We start from the raw sequence: 11,187 nt of genomic DNA on the forward strand, positions 1-11,187 counted from the left end.
GGCTGATATCGTTCTGCATCATTGCTCTTTTCATGCCTTGCATACATACGCCTTGCTGCCACACCCACAGGTCGCCAAAATATTGCAAAAACTTAAAACATCCGGATCCCTGCCAACGACCCAAAACTAAGCACGCTAATTCCATCCCACATCAGGGAATCTCTCATCAAACCGCCGCTACCTCGAAGGAGCGCATGGATGCCCACTGCATGTCTTTCGCTGAGCTCCCTATTATCTCATTATCAATCAATCCCGCCAGCCTGCCAACCCATTTGCCAAGCCCCTAAAGCGACACTGACCCATATCCTACTAAATTCCTACCCGGCAAAGCAAATGATCGCAGTTCGCCGGGCTACCGACGCATGGACAGATTGAATAGAGGAAAGTTTGAACGAAGTCCGTCAAGTTGTCGCTAGAAACACAATAGCAGCTTGGCAAGGCTGCAGTGAATTGGTCGAGCCTTGCGCAGCGAATACGCTTCCCCGCACCTGCATTTCTAGACTGGGCAACGGCCCAGATGGGTGACAGGAGCACCGCGGACAGGAGCGTAATGCTCCAAGTATTCTGGAGAGCGCTAGATTCTGCTTTTAGATTCCTTAAAAAATTAACACTCAACCACTCAGACTGGGTCTTCGCCCTCCCTCCAGGCTGTTAAGCCTGAGGGAACGGTCATCAATGGCAGGAACCGGGTTGAGGAACCCAAGTTCCACAGCCGGCTTCGCGCTCAGGCGAAGACCCTCAACTCCTCATCGTGGATGAGTGTGTTCCGAAATCGCGACTTGCGAATCGGCGATCATCCTATAGAAATGATCCTATGAAGAATGATCTTATTGAAACACTCCTCACGATCTCAAGCCATTCCCTTTGGCCACGTACTTGGTGCACATTAAAGGTGGAAAAACTGTTCCGAAATTAACATTTTTATGTCCATCAAATGCTTTGCCCTTCAAAAATTAAATTCATACGGCTAATTAGTCTTGAAGTGCTATTTTAAACAACTAATAATCGTTTACATAGTCAAAATAAATTGTTAAAGGTGCACTGAATGCAAATAAAGTATGCTCTCTTACCGAGTGGGTAAAATGCTAAGCCTAGCGATAAATAAGCCATTTTAGGAGTGCTAGGTCGTCCCGCCTCCGTGGCGCAATCGGCTAGCGCGTTCGGCTGTTAACCGAAAGGTTGGAGGTTCGAGCCCTCCCGGGGGCGTCAAATTTTTTTATTTACTTATATTTATTTATTTCATCTTCATTTCTTTCAGACATCTGCATAGTCGATCTGCCGTATACTTGTCTATCAACTTTCAGACGCGGTGCCGAAAATGCTCTCTGCCGTGAAATATGTTGCGCGCACACACGCGTATTCTACATTCAGCGGTATAACGCAGTGGCGGTAGCAACACTTTGAGTCTTCTTGAAGGAATGAACGTGTGGGCCAACCTCAGTTCGCTACACGACGTTGAGACGTTGCTCTGTGGTTTGAGAAATTTGATTTCCGTGCTCCTCTTTATGGCGGATGTCTTCTTTTTCCAGTGGTTCAATCAAGCCGCGCAGTCTGGCGTCTGTTTCCCCTTTCTTGCGCAGCTCGAGGAGAGGGAGGCATGTCTGCTTTCCTTCAGCTGCGCTTCGAGCAAACGCGCCACGTAAACGTACGTCGGTGGAGTACATGTGTACATGCATACACGCCATGTCCACACGTGTTTCTTGTTTTATCGGTCTCAAACCTGACCACGTGGCCCAGGGAAAGAAGTTGGTAGACTGGCTTGGGTGTGTCAGCTGGTGCACAGAGCCCGAGGGCACTGCAGCTACGTAACCCCTCAAACTAGACACCTGAAACTTGCGCCAATGCCCTCCGTGGAGATCGCGGCCAGAGTTTGAAGTGCGTGTGCGCGGCGCGCAGCCGTGCTGTGCAGCATTTTCGTTTGTTTTTCATGAGCGCGATGCATGTTTCTCTCCCTTTCCTTCCCAGTCCTCTACGCAGACGCATTAAAAGATAAGAACGAAACGACCATGGTCAAATATAACGGCGCGCTTATTTTCTTTTTCTTTTTATTTTATTTAATATAGCGAACTTTGTAGGATCCTCGTTTGCCGCCGTCCCAACCGGCGTCCTGAGTAAACTGGTCGCTTATATGTGCGAAGACTATACCCTGGATTCTTTCCCGTGAACGCAATTGACGACGCTATCTCATTTTTATTGACCATGGCAGCACAGATGCCGCTCGAATTACCCAAACCGCCAGCCCAAAAGGTTTCTAACTTTTTTTTTTTTTTTTCACGGAACGACTCGTCATCCGTGTAATCCTTCACTCAAGGCCCACAAAGCAGTTGTCGACAGAAATGTCCCGCTTTTCAATTGGTCTAAATGGTCGTGATGTCACTGTGCGTAATTTTCAAACTGGGCCAATTGTACTTTGGCTAGTAACCATGCAATCAATTAAAGAGATTGTATAGTGATGCTACAAGTAGGACAGTTTAGGTATTTAACAAATTAGCCTAATTAACACAGGTAAATAATTATTAATTAGTTTCCTGTATGTGGACGTAGTCAAGCGAGGGTGTACTTACAATTGAACTAAGTGATAGTCAATTACACTAATCAGCTAATTATCATAGTAGTGCTAATTATGAAATCAGCTAAAGTTTGCGCTTGCTGAACAGGAACAAAGGTTTACTGATAAGCATACCTTGCACTGGTAATTGACTGAAGCACAATACACTAATTAGTTCATTAGTATGCTTGTGCTAATTACGCAATTGGTTATAGGCAATTAGTGAAAGTTTACGCTTACAGAACTGGGACTTTGGGTTGCCTGTAAATACGTGCGCTTATATACAGCCAAATAAGTCACTAGTCAATCACAGTCTCGCAGTATGTGCCTAACAGTGCGCCAGGGAAGGCTCCGAAGCCTATTAGGGAGCCAAAGTGCCACCTGAATTTATTCTTGAATCGATATCCTCTCATATCGCCCACGCCTCTACTCTTTTAAACGCGTTCCTAATCTTTACTGACTTGTCAAATTCTTTGCCTACATTCTGGTACAATCGAATTGTGCACTTTCAGAGATGGAGTGCATAACTCAGTTAGGGAAGTTATCGGTCTGTAAAACCGAAATCTCAGCTTATCCTGAGCATAGCATAAAGGAGGCTATGTCCTGAGTGATGGTAGTTAGAAATGCTCCGAGCGCTCCTCGTGGTCTTGATAACGTGCGGACGAGGAGAGAGGACGCTTCGTGAGAGGACGCTTCTACTCAAGCCGCCCTAGGGTGTCTACGCAAACACGTGAGAGAACTTCACAGGACACGAAAGTTCTCTCTCGTGTTTGCGTCTTTTTTTGGCTGGTTTACACTTTCAACATTAATTACCAACAGGCCCACCATTCAGCCTTGCTTCAGTGCATTTTTAGAGTGTTCTGAATGATCTCCGAAATTTTGAAATTTACGCTATTGGTGCCCCGCCGGGATGGTGCAGTGGTAAGACGCCTGACTACTGTGCCGGAGTACCCGGGTTCGAACCCGACCTCGGCGGCTGCGTTTCGATGGAGGCGAAACGAAGAGGCGTCGTGTGCTGTGCGATGTCAGTGCACGTTAAAGATCCCCAGGTGGTCCAAATTACTCCGTAGCCCTCCACTACGGCTCCTCTTTCTCTCTATCCACTTTCTCTCCCACCTTTCTCCCTTCCCTTACGGCGCGGTTCAGGAGCCCACAGCTACAAGTGTGACAGATACTGCGCCTTTCCCTTCCTGTGAACCAATCATACAATCATACGCTATTGGCGTTATTTTTCTGTTTCTCGTCTTCCATTAAAAAAATGCAGCCACCACCAACAGGCGTTGGAATGCAAGAGCGCAAGCTGTCATGTTCAAATGATTGAAGCATATATGTTTAATAAATATGACACCGTGCATGTTTTGTCACATTCCTTATTCATTTTTTGCATCATGTTTAAACAAACTCATACATCTTCTTCGAACGTAACATTCTTCATCAATAAAGATTCGATAACAACTTTTCTTTTTTTTTTGCTCAAACATCACTCATCACTTTCTTCGACGATATCAACATCTTCATCAACAATTCACACCTTTTGACAATTGCAAACACTGTGTGGTGGTCGGTGAAATAGTTTGCGATTGTGTAAATTTTGTCTACTTTAATATTCGAAAACATAAAGTTTAAAGTAGTTCTTCACTGGGTCGTAGGCACACGGAGGTCGGATTCTCCGAAGAAGTCTGCCCGCGCCATCAACGATGGCTCAGTGGTTAATACGCTCGACTAAATTGGAGTACCCGGGTGCGATCACGACCGCGGCGGCCGCGTTTCGATGGAGGCGAAAAGTAAATGGCGTCCGCTAGCTCCACAGCGCACGCAGGCACGCACGCACGCAGGCACGCACGCACGCACGCACGCACGCACACGCACACACACACACACACACACACACACACACACACACACACACACACGCACACACGCACACACGCACACACACACACACACACACACACACACACACACACACACACACACACACACACACACACACACACACACACACACACACACACACACACACACACACACACACACACACACACACACACACACACACAAAGATCCCCAGGTTGTTGAAATTCTGCAGCCCCCCCCCCCCCCCCCCTTCAATGCTCTAACTCTTTCTCTTATTTGACTCCCAGCTCCCTCCCTTCCCTTACGGCGCGGTTCAGGTACCCACCGAGAAATGTGACAGATACACACATGCGCCTAATTCCTTTCCTCTAAACCAATTTAACAATTTACCGCCGCGAGCCCCCGGAAGTAACACCCTTATAGTTACGGTTTCAATGACCAGAGGAGGTGGTCGGTATGGCTCCCTCACACATTTTAAAACTCGACTAGACTATTAATTTTGCGTACAATAGCCTAACATCGGTCTGAACCTGGAGTGTCCAGCGAATATAGACTACATTTTTGAACCAAATGATTCCCCAAGTAGTCCAACGTTGACCTTCGCCGACAGAACGTCGCCGCCAAACATGAGAATGGCGGCGAAACGAAGTGGCGTCCGTATCCTGTGCGATGTCAGCGCACGTTAAAGATCCCCAGGTGGTCGAAATTACTCCGTAGCCCTCCATTACCTTCATCTCTTCCCTTACGGCGCGGTTTAGGTGTCCACAGAGCAAGTGCGACAGATACTGCGCCTTTCCCTTCCTGTGAACTAATTAATAATAATAATAAGAAGAAAAGTGTTCAGGTGGCGAGTCAGATTAATAAAACGAAGCGCACGCGCGTGGAGGCTAGGGCATAGCCGAGCTAAGCCAATTTTTTTGAAGCGAAAGTTTCACTACGCCAGGTTGTTCGAGCCGTCGGGTATGCACAATTTTCCCTTTCAAGTGACCTTGACAGATACTGCGCCTTTCTTTTCTTACAAACCAATTTACGATGGAAACAAAACCTTCACTACGCTATGTATAGCAGGTCTTCGTGTGACACTGAATTTGCCCTTCAAATGGCCTTTTGTGGTGTTCTCTCTCGTTGTGGTGAATTGTCTGGACGAAGATGCGATGTGAACGGAACCTTATAATGCATAATTAATGCGGACACGTATGAGGCTGCCCTAATTATTATTGATAAGCATATATACAGGGTGTCCAAACTAACTTTAGCCAAGGGTTAAAAAATGAAACATTTAAGGTAGGCCAGAGAAACCATTTGTGTACAGCTGCCAGCTATCTGGCGCACCACAGGTTTATTTATTTTGCAATTAATTAATTAGTAATTAGGATGATTTTTCTAATGTTTAACTATTGCCTTTAGACAGTAAATGGATTTGCAAAATTGGAGAGCACCTTCCAAATCCCCTCTTCTATTTATTTCCTATAAGGAAAGTCTCCAGTACGTGAATCATTTTCCCAAGCTCTAAAGAAAGCCCACAAAGTACAAAATAAAAAAATATCACTTGGCTGACGCATTCGTGCACCACAATTGTACTGCTCTCATCCTAGGTTTCAGTGAACGAAATCAGCTGCAGCTTTGGTGGCTTTGGCTCCACTACCCCCTTGCAGCAAGCGGCAGGCCGATGTCTGCGGTGGTTTCCTCGTCCGCTTCAAGCAACGTTTTGGCTTCAAGCAGACGGCGCACGTGACGGTGCAAGTACTCACCGCTCTGGCTGCAACCACCGCCAACATACCAGCCTACCCTGAGACTGGGCTGTCGAGTCAAGGCCGCAGCTAATTTCGGTCACTCAAACCACGATTGAGAGCACCACAATCGTTGCGAATGCGTTAGTGTGAGTGAGTGAGAAGGCATTATTTCCACCGACATGGACCTCGGGGCAGGGGCTCAGCCAGGGGGAGGGTCTCCTTGCCGGCTTTCCTGCGCCGATATATATATATATATATATATTTATATTTCGCGGGCTTTATTTTGAGCTTGGAAAAACGATTCACAGGCTTTCTTTATCGGAAATAAATATAATGGGGGTTTTTCAGAAGGTGCTCTCCAACTTTGCAAATAAGTATATAAGAAAAATATCTACATTACTAAATTGTTAATTACAAAATAAAAAATTGTCTGTGGTGCGTCAGATATAGAATCTAGCCTATGCCCAGCTTTCCGGGACACGGGTCTTTAGTTCGGAAAACTGGCACCACGCGGTGTACCACCGTGAACTCCTCCTTTCCATTTTCTTCTGCCCTTCCCTCCCTCGCCTAAGGAAGGACACGAGTAGCGGCCAGAGCTGCCGGGCTCAGCGGTGGGGCTTTTTTACGTCGCTTCGCAAACGGGAGGGTGTGGAGAATAGAAGGAGACTGCACCACGCACTTATTTTTTTTTTTCGCGCCCCCTTTTTTTTTTTCTTTGGACGCTCGACCACCGACCACCGACACCACAGGGGGTGGTGGCACGGGGAGACGAAGCTCACGCGCGGGCACCAGTCCCTCGCTTTCTCGCCACTGGCATCGTCGCGCGCTTGCTCGCCGCAGCAGTCTCCACTGTCCGAGCGGAGCCGCGAGGAAGTCGAGTCTGCAAGAAGGCTGGCACAACGACGATCACATCAGCGCTGCACTTGCGCGTTGTATGTACAGTCCTAGCCATAATAATATGGAGCATGCCTCGGTGATAAAAACTCTCGCCACGCGTAACCTAGCGAATATTAGGAGGTATACAATTGCATATGTTAGTACATGCCCCCGATGCATACACGGAAAAATTGCGTTTAAAGAGGAATAAAAAAAAAATACCAATTACGACTCCGAAAATTATTCACATTAAATTACAATTACTTCCGATATGTAATTCATTTAGTCTAAGATTACGTTCCAGTTATACATAAAAAACCAAAACGAAAACTAAGTGAACAAAACTACAACCACTCTCCAAATCGCATTTATTACCACTTTATTTAAGAAAAGCACAGTAGAGGCTTTTAAAACGTGCGTGAGGTGTGTAAAACTGCAGCAAGATATTTTCCGTAACGGCAACGAGCCGCCGAATCCATACTGCGCCGCAATATTAAAAATGTAATGCCAATTCAATAATGCCGCTCGATGTCCCAAGAATTCGTCTAATTTCTACTTCTAGCTTGAAATTTAGAGCTCACTGTTTCGAATTCCAGAGCTTCCATACGTTTTTTTTTCTTCTTATTTATAGTAAGTTTTCCAATGACGCTGCATTATTTATTTCGCTTTGATGAACTCACCCCCCCCCCCCCCCCCCACACACGCACACCACTTGTTTTCATTTGTGTGGGTAGTGGCTGTTGTCTCCTCTTTTATGTATCTCATTGCGAGCCCCTCATTGTGCTTTAATTTTCATCGGCGCACCATTGCATACAAACCAACCGGCTCTGTCTGGAGCTCCACCTGGAACCGAACTGCCATGACACTTTTTGTTGGGATACTATATGAGCAGTAGGTTCTCGTTTAATTTTGCTGCCCTTTATCGTGAACCGCTGGTATCTGAGCGCTGCGCACTACTTTTTTTTTTTTTTTGCCAACTTTGAGCAATAGGCCTAGAGTGCTGCGGACCAGGCCGAGCACATAGGGTGCCTGTTTGGAGCACAACCTAGCGAACCAACATACAAATGAAACAAGTTGAGTCGCGTACGCAGAACTCCTTGTCAGTGCGCCCCGCGAAGATAACCGCAAGGCGAAAAGGGGCGGGAGGGGGGGGGGGGGGGGGGGGGGGGGGGTAGAGAACGTAAGCAAACAAACGAAAAACGAACAATTAAGCAAGGAAGAGAAGCGGACGCCATGCACGCGGAGTGCGCGTGGGAAAAAAAAAGAAAAAGTACAGAAGAAACGAAGCTGTTTGGGCGGCCATCAACACACGAAGGGCGCACGGCGGATGTGTGTGCACACACATTCCTGCGGTGTTCATAGAGGCGATCATTAGGACACCTTTCAATTTGCTCTACACACTTTTTCCACAATATATCGGTATGCTATATGCCTCTGTGACCTGAAACAAATTGTGGCGAGTTAGCGCTCGGGTGTATCCTGTCCTTCCTGGTCCTCACCTGGATGTGCGCTTATGATTCCATGTCATATATTAAACGCAAGCCCAAACTGATAGTCTCAAGAAGGCACCGAGCCCATCCCGGAGCCCCTAACCATTTCATGCTTACATTTACTGTCGATTATGGGAGAGGCAGATAATTGTTGACGTCATCGTTCACATAATGTTGATTTTACAAAGTCGAACCCCGTCATAAAAGGCATGGATATAACAGGTAGTCGGATATAAGAAACACCGTTCACCCAAATGAATGGCACCCATATGAAATTTATTAATTTGATCTTTGCTTTATTAGACATTCGATGTAGAAGACAGTCGGCTATAGAGGACAAGTTAGCCTTGAATTTTGGTATGCTCAGTCTCGCTTGTAACAGACATTTTTACGTTAGGTGCGGAACCATCGATCGCCAGGTTCAGTTACAGCTATAGTGAAAACAAAAAAAGAGAGACACGCTTACGTCATGACAATTAATTACAACTTCAGTAAAAAAAAAAAAGCAAGTCAGTCGCCTATCAAATGACTAAAGGAAGCACCTGCAGTGGGAATGCAACGTAGATGAGCTCCTCAAGCTTGCCGCGAGGAGCACCAGCGCGACTGCACATGCGAGCTTCTGCGCGAGCTTACCGGGAGTGCCGTTGGGTTCTCCAATTATTGGAGCTTCCTATCAGGGATATACCGTAGATGTTGTGTCCGCTAGTTAGAAGAATACAGCGGGAATTGTCAATTACGTTGACTTTCAGTATAAACAACAATCTATCCGAAGAAGGATAGACAATTGGGTATTGGTTCACATTGGAAATATGCAGCGCAAAAAGACACAAGGCGTAAAGAAGACGGATAGACGTACGCTGACTCGCAACTAAATTTCTTGGAAAGAAACACATTTTATAAGTCTTTCAAGCGATTACAAGAAGCCTATAGCACTTGCGCGAAGCCCATTGCAAGGGGTCAAAACATATCATACGTCATAAACACCGGATGATAGATTTTTGGGGAATGTTTTCCTCCCATCTCCCGTGAAAACTGAAGCCAAGATTATGAATTATCCAGAAAAGACTCCTCCTTATCTACTAATATAACCGAAGGCTGGCTTAAACATTGCGACTGTCTTTTTCGGATCAAGTAGGCTTCCATCAGCTCTCTCGTTGTTTTATCTCGGTGTCGAAATAAAATCTTAGTGTGGCAGTTTTTTGTTTTCTTGCTCTTTTCATCTTTTACACAGCTGAGGCTTGTGTCTTTTTGCGATGTACCTTTCCAATATGAACAATCTATCCGGTAAATGCGAAGAAAGCGATCAGCTGGTGCTGCTGACGTAGACACACCACTGTGACTAGAAAGCAAGACATAGCCAAGCCAAATAAACAATAAATAAATAAACAAGACAAATAAACTGCTCTGGTTACTATTCCACCATGGTTTCAACTTCACTCAGAAATGTCCTGTTAGCTTTTTATTTATTTTTCATCTCAGTAGCGACATTCATAAGTTTGTTACTCACAGCCGATGTTACCCGTTGACAAACAAGCAAAACTTTCCGAGTGATATTTCTGCTGGTGATGTTTTATAGTTCTGGCTACTTCTAGCACCTTGGTGGTAAGCTGGCTACATTCACAATAACGTGGCGCTTTTTTTTTTTTTACTTGAGTTCGTGTAGTGTTACGAGACACAGAACTTTTTCCAGAGTTGGGAATCGCTAGCTGCGGTGCCACGTCACATCGTGATGGCACTTTGCAATCGCTGCAAACGCCGTTCGCAAATAATACAAGAAAGTTGCGAGGTGTATTCAGTGTGTGGTGGTCCATCAGGGAAATGCAGTATGTAAATGAAAGCGATAATAACGCTTATGCTAAAGGATATATATTTCCTTTTTGCCATTTTACCCGTAGGATGCCTAGGTCGAAATAAGGTCTGGTTAGAAAATGGGATTGTATACCCTGCTTATAAGGGACCTCTGATATTGGAGATAAAAAAACTGCTCCCCAGTGCACGTATCTTATAAATGGGTTCAACTGTAGTTGTAAGATTTGCAAAAGGAGTCTCCAAGACGTTGAGAAGTGATGCACCCCGGGAAAGAAGGGCGCAGTGACACACAGTGTGACATGTCTCTCCACGTAGGGCTGTATATTTTCGTTGCGTAATACCAACTAGCCCAAAGCGCCACCTTAGTAAACTCAGATTTACACCCCTGATCAGAAGCCAAATTAAAGTTTATTAAAAGATTTACGCAATCAATGATGCTGAAAGCAGGGATACCGGGTGTTTGGAAAAGCATCTTTTCGTGAAGGCAATTAAAGCGTCTAACGGACCAATGTCAAAAATCATTCAGGGGAGCTGCAGGCTGCCGTTAAGATTTTATAATTGCTTTCGCCTCCCTTTGCTGCGGCTGAGTGACCCAGCTGTTTCATCGACGTAATGCTAGTGCGGGTTTCGTGTCTGGAACTTATCTGATATGAACCAACCATGACGGATAGCTGCGCTCTTCACGAATTTTGTGACGGGAGTGAGACACTCCGGTACAAGCTGAGGAAACAACGTTTTGTTAAACGACGTCTCTCGTTTCGTGCTCGCTGAGAGTTCGTGAAATGAGCGGCCAGCAGTGACAAAAAACACTCTCGAAGTTTTTCGTGAACATTGGCTTTAGCGGACTGTGGTAGAAACTCTATCTTTAAGTTTA

The 11,187-nt window shown here is 45.7% G+C and overlaps 2 non-coding genes across 2 annotated transcripts; one reads left to right on the plus strand and one right to left on the minus strand.

Moving 5' to 3' along the window:
• Positions 1-614: 614 nt before the first annotated feature.
• On the minus strand, positions 615-829 carry LOC146172751 (small nucleolar RNA U3). Its single transcript, XR_014702412.1, has one exon. It is a non-coding gene; the product is annotated as a small nucleolar RNA U3 (small nucleolar RNA).
• A 303-nt stretch (positions 830-1,132) lies between these two features.
• TRNAN-GUU (transfer RNA asparagine (anticodon GUU)) lies at positions 1,133-1,206 on the plus strand. Its single transcript has one exon. It is a non-coding gene; the product is annotated as a tRNA-Asn (tRNA).
• Positions 1,207-11,187: the final 9,981 nt, after the last annotated feature.

The sequence above is a fragment of the Amblyomma maculatum genome, chromosome 11, assembly GCF_055883805.1.
Source record: "Amblyomma maculatum isolate TAMU_Amacu chromosome 11, ASM5588380v1, whole genome shotgun sequence".
Lineage (NCBI taxonomy): Eukaryota > Metazoa > Arthropoda > Arachnida > Ixodida > Ixodidae > Amblyomma > Amblyomma maculatum.